This window comes from Ranitomeya imitator, chromosome 2 (assembly GCF_032444005.1).
Source record: "Ranitomeya imitator isolate aRanImi1 chromosome 2, aRanImi1.pri, whole genome shotgun sequence".
In the NCBI taxonomy this organism is placed as follows: domain Eukaryota; kingdom Metazoa; phylum Chordata; class Amphibia; order Anura; family Dendrobatidae; genus Ranitomeya; species Ranitomeya imitator.
Window position 1 is genome coordinate 634,410,025 of NC_091283.1, and position 13,169 is coordinate 634,423,193.

At 43.9% G+C, this 13,169-nt stretch overlaps 1 protein-coding gene across 2 annotated transcripts in view; it reads left to right on the top strand.

Moving 5' to 3' along the window:
- Positions 1-13,169, top strand: part of SEC23IP (SEC23 interacting protein) — a 158,017-nt gene that overhangs the window by 18,980 nt on the left and 125,868 nt on the right. The window lies entirely within an intron of this gene.

The window sequence follows — 13,169 nt, forward strand, 5'->3', positions numbered from 1 at the left end:
TTCTGCTTGTGTTGTGTTCACAGAAGTGGGTCAGCAATCAAATCGCTATCATAGGGCAGTGTCACTGGGGAAAGTGAGCAGGCTGGATGTAATGCAAGTAGCTGAACTCATCCTAGATATCAGAGAATTGGCTGCTGATGCCTCCATAGAAGTCAACGAGTAGCTTACTGGGCTAATGCTTAACCAAAATGGCCAAAGGGAAATATAGCTTTAATCAACAAAGTTTTTATTCGGTCTCCCATGACAGCACCACGAGAGAGGGGATCCACCCTTCAGGGACAGGAAACCTACAGACACAAAAGGGCAGCACCTCTCCCACGCATCAGTTGGTTTCCTGTCCCTGATGGGGATCCTGTTCCTACAGATACCTTGTGAGGAGTCAACGGATCCCAGGCCTAGCCGATCGTTTATTTAGCGAGGGTCCCCTGCCTCGGCCGGTGCTGGGTTCCTGGAAGCGCCACGGTGGTCCTGGATGGATTGCACATCTGTGAGCGAGCAGATGGAGCAGTGTCTGGATGATTACTGTCTCCGGAGGGCCAGCGCCGGAAGGTATTCCCCTCGGATCTGGGCGGCTCGTGGCGTGCTGCTTGGTTTCTGGGCCGGCGGTGTCTGGGGGGGGGGGGGTGACGCAGCCGGGGGTGGACCGAGGGGCTCGACTGGTGATGCGTCCTAGGCCTACCTCTGACGCGTCCTCGCCTGAGGTTGCCATGGCAAAGCGTGGGGGGCGGGGCCTGGGGGCATCCTGGCTGCCAGGTGCCGGACGGCTTGTGAATAACAGCGCCTTGGTTGCGCGCGCAGCGGGTCCTGGGTGGCCAGGGTCAGGGGCACCGGGGTCCAAAAGTTCGGTTCGTTGTCCTGACATCCACTAAGGAACGGGACTGCACGTCACGCTGGGGATGTGCGGTTCCAGGGGAGGGAGGCAGCTGGGCCATGACCTGCTGACCTGGATTTTGGGTTGGAGGATTGTATAAAAGGAAGTGTGCAAATGCATGCCGTGCTTCTGAGACCATGGAGAGTGGTGACTAGCAGCAGCAGGTGATACAGCAGCAGGAGAATCCTGCACAGCAACACACTACTCAAAAGCCCCATACTGCTCGGCGAAAGACCCATGTTGAGACGGGTGATGGCCAGGCAAGTGGTCGGTCCAGCCGCAGGAGCTCCTCCAGAGTGGATGAGTCAGCAGCGTTGGCTGAGATGCCCCCCTCGTGTTCCTGTACTTACTTCCTCCTAATTTGTTAAGGGATCTTCCTGAATTTTCACTTGGTGATGCCGTCTTCCCCTTATTTCCCTATGCTGCTAGGGGAAGAAATGTACAGTGAAGTCAAGACACAAGGAATGTGCCCTCTGCAGATGCCCCCTGCTGGACTCTTGTTCGAAAAGGTTATGTCAGCCCTGTGTCCAGCAGACGGTGAGGCTTCTCCAGGGAGGGGGGTATCAGCCACTAGGGTAGGATACAGTGCCCCATGGTTGACCCCTCCACAGGTAGCGTAGGAAACGCACAACTTAACCGCAAGCCTGAAGGAGATCATTAGGACAGAAATGAGGGAGTCCATGTGGTCCCTATCTCAGGGAGAAAGTTCCAAAAAGGATGTAAAACAAGCTTTTCGGATTCAGACACCTCTATTAACTACGTGAGGAATGAGGATTCCTTGGTCTCCTCCCCTTCATCTTCTTCCTCGGAAGAAGATTCTGGCCGTTTCTGCTTTCCCTTAGACCGCGTGGACATATTAGTGAAAGCGGTCAGATGAACTATGGGGGTGACAGAATCCAGGCCGGAACGTTCGGGACAGGATGTCATGTTTGGGGGATTGGATCAGAGAAAACGCAGATATTTTACCCTAAATGAGAAAATTCAGGACCTGGTTCACCGAGCGTGGAAGAGGCCGGAAAAAAGGAGCTCCTTGCCTCCAGCATTTAAGCGAAGGTACCCTTTCGAAGACCCCTCTGTAAATAATTAAAATAAAGCCCTGAAACTTGATGCAGCGGTGGCCAAGACTTCAAAGTCCTCTTTCCCTGAAGGATCCTCTAGATAGGAAGGCTGACACTTTCCTTAAAGGGGTATGGGAGATGTCGGCTGGATCCCGGAGGCCAGCAGTAGCGTCTACCTGATCAGTTATCTCAATGACGATCTGCCTGGATCAACTAGAGACTCAGTTGAAAGAGGGAACCCCTCGTGAGACTATTCTGAACATCTTACCGGTGATTCAGGGTGCTGCAACATTTCTGTCCGATGCTTCAGTGGATTCGGTTAAGATGGCTGCAAGAGCAGCAGGGCTTTCTAACGCAGCTCGGAGGGCGTTATGGTTAAAATGCTGGCCAGGGGATATTCAAGCCAGGTCCAGACTTAGTTCCATCCCATGTGAGGGGGGAGTACCTCTTTGGTCCAGTCCTGGGCGAACTTCTGGAGAAAGCACGGGATGATAAAAAGAGGTTTCCCAGCTTGTCGACCCCTTCCTACCGTAGTCCCTTCAGCAGAAAAAGGTTGTCATAGGAGGCCTTCCAGAGACTGAGCTAAGTGGGATGAGAGGAAGAAAAGAGGTTAGGGGTTTATTTTGGAGGCTCATCACGAGAGCGTAAGAAGCCGTTCCAATGACTAGCTGTTCCCTTCGGAGGTAGATTATCTGCCTCCTACCCAGCCTGGTCTCGAATCACCTATAGTGTCTGGGTTCAGTGTCTAATATTATCGGGACTCAAATTAGAATTTTCTTCCAATCCACGAGATAAATTCAGGGTAACCCCCCTCCGTTCCTCTCCCTCGTAGCAGGCAGAATTCGCCCCTTCAAGATGGACTCAATTGGCTCTGCAATAAAGCTGGTTTTTGAAAACTTTTATGGCAGTTTTGGATTTGAAAGATGCCATGTGCCTGTCCACATAGATCAGCAGTTCCTCAGGGTGGCAGTATCCATGGGAGGTTCGGTCCGACACTTGCAGTTTAGGGCCCTCCCCTTTGGCCTTGCAGTTGCCCCTCGGGTGTTTACTAAAGTAGTTGCCGAAGTCACGGCTCACTTTGAGTCTTAAATTCTCATCATTCCCTACCTGAACGATTTCCCCATTGTCGGCAGGTCAGCGGACCATTGCCTGGTTCAGGTAGAGAGGACAATGTCCACTCTGGAACATTTGGGGTTGCTATTGAATATTGAAAAGTCCCGGTCACAACCCTTGAGGGTTCAACAGTTTTTGGGCCTCATTTTGGACTCTGAAAAACAGGAGTGTCGTCTACTGTCTGACAAGCTAGTTTTTCTTCGTCACCAGGTTTTGAAAGCATCTAACAATCCTACCATGTCCCTTAGGCAGGCATGTCCCTCTTGGGTTTCCTAACCTCATGCATTCCAGCGGTCCAGTGGGCACAATTTCATACAAGAACCCTACAAAGAGTTCTTAATTAATGGTAAAGCCCTTGGTTTCTGCAAGGTTGGCTGACTTTATCCCGGGCTTCTGTAAAATCCCTTAGATGGGGGCTAGACGGGGGTAATCTGTCCAGAGGGGTTCCCTCGGAAATCGCATAACCCGAGTAGTCACCACAGGCGCAAGTCCTTCTGGTTGGGGAGCACATATGAGTGACGTCATGGTCCAGGGCCTATGGGATCACCAAGATATAGAAAGTTCTTCTAACCTGAAGGTGCTAACAGCAGTAGAGTTGGAAGTTAATGGGCTGCTTTTACACTTTGTGCAGAATTATTAGGCAAGTTGTATTTTAGAGGATTATTTTTATTATTGATCAACAACTATGTTCTCTATCAACCCAAAATACTCCTAAATATCAAAGCTTAATATTTTTGGAAGTTGGAGTGTTTTTTTTTTTTTTTTTTAGATTTGGCTATCTTAGGAGGATATCTGTTTGTGCAGGTAACTATTACTGTGCAGAATTATTAGGCAACTTAATATTATTATTATTATTATTTATTGTTATAGCGCCATTTATTCCATGGCGCTTTACATGTGAGGAGGGGAATACATAATAAAAACAGGTACAATAATCTTGAACAATACAAGTCATAAGTGGTACAGGAGGAGAGAGGACCCTGCCTGCGAGGGCTCACAGTCTACAAGGGATGGGTGAGGATACAGGAGGAGAGAGGACCCTGCCCGCGAAGGCTCACAATCTACAAGGGATGGGTGAGGATACAGGAGGAGAGAGGACCCTGCCCGCGAGAGCTCACAATCTACAAGGGATGGGTGAGAATACAGTAGGTGAGGGTAGAGCTGGTCATGCAGCGGTTTGGTCGATCGGTGGTTACTGCAGGTTGTAGGCTTGTTGGAAGAGGTAGGTCTTCAGGCTATTTTTGAAGGTTTCGATGGTAGGTGATAGTCTGATGTGTTGTGGTAGAGGGTTCCAGAGTAGGGTTGAGAGAGATCTTGTATACGATTGTGGGAAGAGGAGATAAGAGGGGAGTAGAGAAGGAGATCTTGTGAGGATCGGAGGTTGCGTGCAGGAAAGTACCAGGAGACGAGGTCACAGATGTATGGAGGAGACAGGTTGTGGATGGCTTTGTACGTCATGGTTAGGGTTTTGTAGTGGAGTTTCTGGGCAATGGGGAGCCAGTGAAGGGATTGACAGAGGGGAGAGGCCGGGGAATAGCAGGGGGACAGGTGGATTAGTCGGGCAGCAGAGTTTAGAATAGATTGGAGGGGTGCGAGAGTGTTAGAGGGGAGGCTACAGAGCAGGAGGTTGCAGTAGTCAAGGCGGGAGATGATGAGGGCATGGACTAGGGTTTTTGCAGAATCTTGGTTGAGGAATGAAAGGGTTCGTGAAATATTTTTGAGTTGAAGTCGGCAGGAAGTGGAAAGGGCTTGGATATGTGGTTTGAAGGAGAGATCAGCATCAAGGATTACCCCAAGACAGCGAGCTTGTGGGACTGGGGAGAGTGGGCAGCCATTTACTGTAATGGATAGGTTCGTTGGGGGGGGTCGCGTGAGATGGGGGAAAGATGATGAATTCTGTTTTGTCCATGTTAAGTTTCAGAAATCTAGCGGAGAAGAAGGATGAAATAATGGACAGACATTGAGGGATTCTAGTTAGTAGGGAGGTGATATCTGGTCCAGAGATGTACATCTGTGTGTCATCAGCATAGAGGTGATACTGAAAACCAAATATATTCCCATCTCACTTGTTTATTTTCACCAGGTAAACCAATATCACTGCACAAAATTTAGAAATAAACATTTGACATGCAAAAACAAAACCCCAAATGATTAGTGACCAATATAGCCACCTTTCTTTATGATGACACTCAGCAGCCTCCATCCATAGATTCTGTCAGCTGCTTGATCTCTCTACAACCAACATTGCGTGCAGCAGCCCCCACAGCCTCCAGACACTGTGCCGAGAGGTGGACTGTTCTAACGCCCTCAGGGTGGATTTGATTTAAATCTAACTGATTTAAATCACTAGTAAGTAAGGCTTGATTTAAATCAGTGATTTAAATCAAAGTTTCTACCTAAACTAGTTCTTGCTACTTTAACATGCAAGTAGATGAAGATTTTTAGAATCACTTTTTATATTACTTTTTTCTCCCCAGTTTAATGGGTTAATCATTCATATTTGGACACCACTGTTCTGTTGTACTTAGGAAGGAGAAAAATAATCCTGACCTTAATAACAATTTAAATAGATTTATTCAACTGAAACAATAACAACATTACAGCATAAGTTATTTGCTTAAACAAACATCCATGTTTGTTAACTAGTTTGGCTAAACAAAATATATATATATTATAAGAAACTTAGACTGTCAGCCCAGCCGACACATGAAAAACTTAAATACTACTGTCTCTGCTGTCCGCTGTACCTCACTTGTCGTCATCTTCATCATCATCTTCTTCTTTGTTCCTATTCATAATCTGGAAAAGAAAAACAAGCTTTCCTGCTTTATTGGGTCCCAACCGATTTCTCAATTTAGAATGAATGAGTCCAAAGGAAGAGAATATTCTTTCAACGCCTGCAGAAGAAGCTACTGCTGTTAAAAGTGAAATCATTACTTGAACAGTCTCTAAATCCAAGCGCTTAAGTGACTTCCACCAGTTTACTGGTGTGACCTTCCTTAAAATATCTTCAGCAAACATATATTTCTTGAATGGTTCCCCCTTAGCTCTGAAGTTTATTATAGTTGGCATTAAAGATGGATGATTGCTGGATACCCATGTCATAGCTAACTCCTCTTCCTCAGCACTTAGGTTTTGACCCTGATATTGGATATTGACAATATTTGCCAAAAAATGAGCTGGAGTCAGTGCTTGTCCCATTCGTTTGTTTACTGCTTGTAATTTAATTCTGTCCATGTGTAGTTCTGTTTTTAAGTGTTCACTCAGTTCCTTCCAAATTTCAACAGCATCCGCAATAAAACAGCTATTTTTCTGTATTTTTTTTAAAGCTTGAGAGATGGTTTTCAGGAAGCTCAGCATATGGTCAACATTTCTCTTAAGCCCAATGTTGAGGATTTTGGCCGTGACAGTGCCATCTATTTTATCTCGATTTTCTTCACAAAGTGTCATCAGAATAGGCCAGTTTTTGATATACTGCTCAAAACAGTCCACCACAGAGTTCCATCTAACATCTTGTGGGAGCGTTAGCTTGGTTCCACCCATCCTTTTCAGAGCTGCTGCAGCAAAATGATTATTACTGAAGTATTTAGCAATTTCAACAACATTAGCCTTTATTTCTGGAACACTTAAGTCTTTGGCTAAGAGGTGCAGCAAATGAGCACTGCAACCATATGTTATTAGCAGCTTTGTATTCCCTCCCTGCTCTTCTAAATCTCTTCTTATCTTGGATACGTTTGCAGCATTGTCAGTGACCAAACTGCGTACTAGACATTTGAATTTTTGTTCACATGTCGTTATAGCTTTTACTGCCACTTCTTGTAAGTATTCTGCTGTGTGTGCATTTCCTGACGTATCAGTTGTTTGTGCAAGGAAGACTTTACCTTCTTCTGCTGTTATACAAGCACATACAATAGGATCATTGTGGACATTACTCCACCCATCAATACTTAGGTTAACAATTTTACCCTCCAGAGCTGTTGCACATTGCTCCATTTCTCTGTCATACACTTGATCCAGCAGTTTCCCTGCAACATCAGCTCTGCTGGGTGGACTGTACCCTGGTCTCAGTGACTGAACCATATTAATGAAATGTGGGTTCTCCGTCAGACGGAAAGAAGAGTTCGTTGCATAAATAAACTGGGCAATTTTTTCATCAATCAACTCTTTTTCTTATCTGCTAGATCTTATCACAAATGTATCTATGGTGGTTCCAGGAGGTAAAGGTTTTTTCTTCCTTTTGGGTGATGGTGATATGTGGCTGTGGGTGTCTGATGATGATGATGCTGCTGCTAATGAAGCACTATCCTGGATGGATAACTCTGAAACTGTAGAACAGGATGATGGTGATATTGGAGGTGGATAGTTTCCAGAATCCATGAATTCCCCTAAACAAAAAAAGTCAATGCTGTTATTTTATTGTTTATACAATTTCTGCTTATTGTACACAACACATCACTGCCCCAAAATGAATATTTGCTTTTCTTCATAACTGTACCAAATGACAGTAACATGCAGTAATAATAAGAAATATAATTTTTCTCACACATGACAGTTCAGTCTTTAGAAATAGGATTCAATAAAAATGTTTACCAACCTGAAGATCCTGCCTGTTCAGAAGTGTTTCTTTGGTCATCTTCATCACCGCACTTCTCATGATGTTGCCTCATTCGCGCCACCAGGCCTTGCATCTCTTTGTTGCATCGTTTGCATTTTGCACGCATGCCTGCCTTACCGATAGGCGAAGGAGCTTCATGAAAATATTCCCAAACTGGGTCTCTTTTGCGGCCTGCTGCCATTATAAGGAAAGAATGTAATAAACCTCAGATCGTGCACACAAACAGATCCAGACTTGTCTGTCTGTGGCTATGCTGCAGTATTGTGCTCAAAGTTTCACTTTCATTTTCTTGTCTGCTTGCCCTTCCTCCTCCTCACACTTAGATTCACATTCTTCTTGTGTTGTGCAGATCTATTCCACTCCAAACAATCAGAAACATATTGTCTAACTTCTTGGACTTGGCACTGAAGGGGTTGATTCTGTATTCATAGGTTTGTAGAACAATAGGATTAAGGTCTTTTTCTCAACTCTGTTCATGTTGTAACATTTTTGCCGTGAAGAAGAGGCTGGGACCTCTGCGGAGTCAAATTCAGTTTTGAGAACTGCGTAAGTAAAGCGAGCGTCTGTGATAATATAGGAGAGAAACTGCCCACTAATCCTACAGAAACCTCTGGAAGAGCATGGCATTGTGAATGTTACACATATACAGCCTTTATTCTACTGAGTTAAACAACTCAGCTTTATCTCATGATGGAAGAACCTTTGGATGGTAAAATATTTTCCTCAAAAAGCAGTTTATTGAAAAAAATCCGATTTAAATAAAAAAAAATCCGATTTAAATAAAAAAAATCCGATTTTTTTTTTTAAATTATTTTATTTATTTTTTTATTTATTTTTTAAAACATTGATTTTTATCCACCCTGCCCTCCCTGTAGATCTCACATTTTATGAGGGACCACAGGTTCTCCATGGGGTTCAGATCAGGGGAACAAGGGGGCCATGTCATTATTTTTCTTCTTTGAGACCTTTACTGGCCAGCCACGCTGTGGAGTAGTTGGAGGCATGTGATGGAGCATTGTCCTGCATGAAAATAATGTTTTTCTTGAACGATACCGACTTCTTCCTGTACCACTGCTTGAAGATGTTGTCTTCCAGAAACTGGCAGTAGGTCTGGGAGTTGAGCTTCACTCCATCCTTAACCCAAAAAGGTCCCACAAGTTCATCTTTGATCCCAGCCCATACCAGTCCCCCACCTCCACCTTGCTGGCGTCGGAGTGGAGCTCTCTGCCCTTTACTGATCCAGCCTCTGGCCCGTCCATCTGGTCCATCAAGAGTCACTCTCATTTCATCAGTCCAGAAAACCTTTGAACAGTCAGTCTTAAGATATTTCTTGGCCCAGTCTTGATGTTTTATCTTATGTTTCTTGTACAGAGGTGGTCGTTTTTCAGCCTTCCTTACCTTGGCCGTGTCCCTGAGTATCGCACACCTTGTGCTTTTTGTTACTCCAGTAACGTTGCAGCTCTGAAATATGGCACAACTGGTGGCAAATGGCATCTTGGCAGCTTCACGCTTGATTTTCCTCAATTCATGGGCAGTTATTTTGCGCCTTTTTTGCCCAACACGCTTCTTGCGACCCTGTTGGCTATTTGCCATGAAACACTTGATTGTTCGATGATCACGCTTCAAAAGTTTGGCAATTTCAAGACTGCTGCTTCCCTCTACAAGACATCTCACAATTGTGGACTTTTCAGAGCCCGTTGAGTAGGACAACATGTATAAAAAAAGTATCATGTGATCCAAATACAACTTGCCTAATAATTCTGCACACAGTGTATATCTAATAATATGCAAAATCCCAAAAACATGACGACAGTCTGGGAAAAGGTACAAAGAAATAATGAGCCCCCAGACGGATTAAATCCGCTCCACAAATTTCATATAGAACCCGGAGAACAAGGAGCAAAACATGGAATTAGATATAAACAATTATTTTTATTATTACAAAACATTAAAATTGACAAGCAGTAATAAGTCAGGGTAAAGACATTTCCAATAAATATGTGAAGGGGAAACCACCTCCCCACAACACCCCTCACTGACCGTGCATGGTAGCCCAAACAAGCAGGGTAAAGTGTGAGCCCTATAAAAATATTTAGTGACCAAGCCCATGTAGACATGAATGTACTATATACCATGAAAAATCCATCCCTAACGTAGGGGTAACAAAGTGCATACAATAAGTATTGAGGGCAAATTAGTAAAGAAGACAAGTGGGCTTACCGCAGGAGGGATGAGGAGGGAAGGGCGCAGCCAGAGAGCGACGCGCGTTTTGCGGCGCTACACGCCGCTTTCTCAAGGGGATGAGGAGTGAAGGCGAACAGGACCTTAAGATAACCCCCCCCCGACCCCAGTCACATGGGTGAAGCCGGCCAATAATCGCGGCGCAAGCGCACTGCAACGGCAGGGTCCTGGCATGGAGACAAGGCGTCAGCCTAAGTGCGCAGGCGCCGGAAGAGAATCCCGGAGCAGGCACACCAGGTGAAAAGACGCCCGCCCACATGCCTGAGCCGGCCATATGCAGCGCGATGCGCACGGCCACGTAAGAGAACAGGCTACCATAGCGAGCAGACCCAGAAAATATATCTATACATTGTTACAGCATCATTGGTAGTGTACAGAGTAAACATACATGGAGTGATTTTTGCATAATAGAAAAAATCTCAAAGAGCTGCTGTATCGGTACTTGTGCAGTCCGCTCGTGTAGTGGCCAGCCCGTTCTTAATCCGGCGTGCGATGTACTTGCTTGTGGATGGCAGGAATATAAGTTAACTAAGTCCATGAAGGGTCGGACGGGTCAAAATAAGGTCCATAAAATATTACTGATAATAAGAAAACAGAAAATAATAACAATTAAAAACAAAATAATAATAACAGCGAATCTGACTCACATGATGGGAAACCCACCGGGTCGTCCTATTGTGTCTGGGATTGATGGTATTTGTCACCCTATTTGTCAATTCATTGACTACTACCTAAAGCCCTTAGTGGAAACCCTACCCTCGTATGTAAGAGACACCACGGACGTCCTGTCGAGGGTCGATGGCATCCTTGTGGACCCTGGCACCATTTTTGTGACAGCCGACGTCGAGAACTTATATACCTGCATTGACCACAGTCAGGGTTTGGACGCTGTTCCTGGGTACCGCAGAAAACGTCATCTTATCCCGCAAAAAACGAGCCTCCATACAGCATCATCAGCGAAAAAATAAAAGTTATAGTCCTCAGAATAAAGCGATGCAAAAATAATTATTTTTTCTATAAAATAGTTTTTATCGTATAAAAGCGTCAAAACATAAAAATGATATAAATGAGGTGTCGCTGTAATTGTACTGACCCGAAGAATAAAACTGCTATATCAATTTTACCAAACGTGGAACGGTATAAACGCCCTCCCCCCCCAAAAGAAATTCATGAATAGCTGGTTTTTGGTCATTCTGCCTCACAAAAATCGGAATAAAAAGTGATCAAAAAATGTCACGTGCCCGAAAATGTTACCAATAAAAACGTCAACTCGTCCCGCAAAAAACAAGACTTCACATGACTCTGTGGACCAAAATATGGAAAAATTATAGCTCTCAAAATGTGGTAACGCAAAAAATATTTTTTGCAATAAAAAGCATCTTTTAGTGTGTGACGGCTGCCAATCCTAAAAATCCGCTAAAAAACCCGCTATAAAAGTAAATCAAACCCCCCTTTATTACCCCCTTAGTTAGGGAAAAATAATAAAATGTATTTATTTCCATTTTCCCATCAGGGTTAGTGTTAGGGCTAGGGTTTGGATTACATTTACGGTTGGGAATAGGGTTAGGGTTATGGTTAGAGGTGTGGTTAGGGTTACAGTTGAGATTAGGGTTAGGGGAGTGTTTGGGTTAGGGTTTCAGTTATAATTGGGGGGTTTCCACTGTTTAGGCACATCAGGGGCTCTCCAAACGCGACATGGCGTCCGATCTCAATTCCAGCCAATTCTGCGTTGAAAAAGTAAAACAGTGCTCCTTCCCTTCCAAGCTCTCCCGTGTGCCCAAACAGGGGTTTACCCCAACATATGGGGTGTCAGCGTACTCAGGACAAATTGGACAACAACTTTTGGGGTCCAATTTCTCCTGTTACCCTTGGGAAAATATAAAACTGGGGGCTAAAAAATAATTTTTGTGGAAAAAAAAAATTTGTTTACGGCTCTGCGTTATAAACTTCTGTGAATCACTTAATGGGTCAAAGTGCTCACCACACATCTAGATAAGTTCCTTAGGGGGTCTACTTTCCAAAATGGTGTCACTTGTGGGGGGTTTCAATGTTTAGGCACATCAGTGGCTCTCCATACGCAACATGGCGTCCGATCTCAATTCCTGTCAATTTTGCATTGAAAAGTCAAACGGCGCTCCTTCCCTTTCGAGCTCTGCCATGCGCCCAAACAGTGGTTTACCCCCACATATGGGGTATCAGCGTACTCAGGACAAATTGTACAACAACTTTTGGGGTCCATTTTCTCCTTCTACCCTTGCTAAAATAAAACAAATTGGAGCTGAAGTAAATTTTTGTTAAAAAAAAGTTAAATGTTCATTTTTTTTTAAACATTCCAAAAATTCCTGTGAAACACCTGAAGGGTTAATAAACTTCTTGAATGTGGTTTTGAGCACCTTGAGGGGTGTAGTTTTTAGAATGGTGTCACACTTGGTTATTTTCTATCATATAGACCCTTCAAAGTGACTTCAAATGAGATGTGGTCCCTAAAATAAAATGGTGTTGTAAAAATGAGAAATTGCTGGTCAACTTTTAACCCTTATAACTCCCTAAAAAAAAAAATTTTTGGTTCCAAAATTGTTCTGATGTAAAGTAGACATGTGGGAAATGTTACTTATTAACTATTTTGTGTGACATATCTCTGTGATTTAAGGGCATGAAAATTCAAAGTTGGAAAATTGTGAAATTTTCGCCAAATTTCTGTTTTCTTCACAAATAAACGCAGGTAATATCAAAGAAATTTTACCACTGTCATGAAGTACAATATGTCATGAGAAAACAATGTCAGAATCACTGGGATCCGTTGAAGCTCCAGAGTTATAACCTCATAAAGGGACAGTGGTCAGAATTGTAAAAATTGTCCCGGTCATTAACGTGCAAACCACCCTTGGGGCTTAAGGGGTTAAAATTCATTGTGGTAATGTCTATAGCCGAAATTAGAAAAATGTTGTCTCTTTCCAAATACAGTCATGGCCAAAAGTATTGACACCCCTGCAATTCTGTCAGATAATACTCAGTTTCTTCCTGAAAATGATTGCAATCACAAATTGTTTGTTATTATTATCTTCATTTAATTTGTCTTAAATGAAAAAACACAAAAAGAATTTTCCTAAAGCCAAATTGGATATAATTCCACACCAAACATAAAAAAGGGGTGGACAAAAGTATTGGCACTGTTCGAAAAATCATGTGATGCTTCTCTAATTTGTGTAATTAACAGCACCTGTAACTTCCCTGTGGCACCTAACAGGTGTTGGCAATAACTAAATCACAC